Here is a 1,424-nt window from a genome sequence, read left to right as displayed (position 1 = left end):
CCACGGTCAGCTCAATCCCTCGGTATTCACGGCCAAGAACCAGAGACAGTCTCCCTGGCACAAGCCATGTTCAGACAACTTATCAAGATTGAGAGGGAAATTAGCTCTTTGTAACCGGCCATTAGAATTCTGTCGATTGGCGAAAGCAGATATAGATTGACAGGTGTCAAGTTGGCATCTGTTCAGTAGGAGGCTTAGAATTTAATAGGATCTATGCTCGTGCTGTGATACAATTCGGTTTCTGGGACTTCATGCAGACGTATGTAATGCAATACGGCTGCGTTTTTATGTCTCCTTCCTGGCTACATGCATAATACTAAGACACGTGCCTACATGTAATAGATGACCACCAATCACTACTTGATAATCTAGGTAGGTAGGTAGATGACAAGTTAACGTTCGCTTCCAGCGGATGCTGATATCGCAAACTAGGTAGTTGTTGGTAGTCGTAGTTGGTAGTTGGATTGGATCAAATTGGATGATTCGGTGTTGTTGGTTTGGTTGTTGATTCTTCGTTAGATCTGGTCGGGTCGAATGACATGGCGGTGAAACTCGGCCCTGGATGGTGTGGAAATAATCTCACCTCTGATTATCTTAAATAGGTAATCTCCCTTCTTAAGACACATTCAATGATAGGTTATCATCGTTCTATAGTATTTCACTAATCACCTGATTGAGAGTAACCGAGGTTGTCTACATACCCTTGAAGCAGACGTAGATAACAGAGGAAAAAGACATAAAAACGCAGCCGTAATGCATTGCATACGTCTGTATGAAGTCCAAGTGTATGGGTTTATCCTTGTTTACGATAATGAAGATAAATATTCAGCATATTCGAGACAAGCCGATGACCCGAGTGATCGCGTCTGACCATGAGGGGGGGAATTGCTCACAATATCATCAAATATGTATGTATTTCGACTTGATTAAACCGTTTTGTGAATCTTACATTATGAGTTTTCATCGGGTCGAATGGTTCGTTTATCCAAGAAACCGAATTTATATGGTAATTCCCTTCTGAAGACACGTTCAATGATAGGTAATCATCGTCCTATAGTACATTACTGATCACCTCTGATTAAGAGTAAACGAGATTCCCTATACACCCTTGAGGCAGACGTAGATACAAATGAAAAGACAGAAAACGAAGCCTTAGTCCACACCGGGTGGATTGGGCGCTAATTTGACCCCAGGGACTTGGAGAAATACATGAAACCTAATAACCTAATTTAAACTGTCTAGGATCTATGCTCATGCAGCGATACAATTCGGTTTCTTGGACGTATGTAATGCATTACGGCTGAGTTTTTAAGTCTTTTTCCTCTGTTATCTATGTCTGCCTCAAGGGTATATAGAGAACAATAAAAAAGGAAAATCACATTTGATGTTTAGTAGCATTTCTCTAGCATTTAGGGGGCATCGCT

This window comes from Lottia gigantea (genome assembly GCF_000327385.1).
Source record: "Lottia gigantea unplaced genomic scaffold LOTGIsca_291, whole genome shotgun sequence".
Taxonomy (NCBI): domain Eukaryota; kingdom Metazoa; phylum Mollusca; class Gastropoda; family Lottiidae; genus Lottia; species Lottia gigantea.
The sequence above is the reverse complement of the archived record's forward strand: the minus strand, read 5'-3'. Positions refer to the sequence as shown.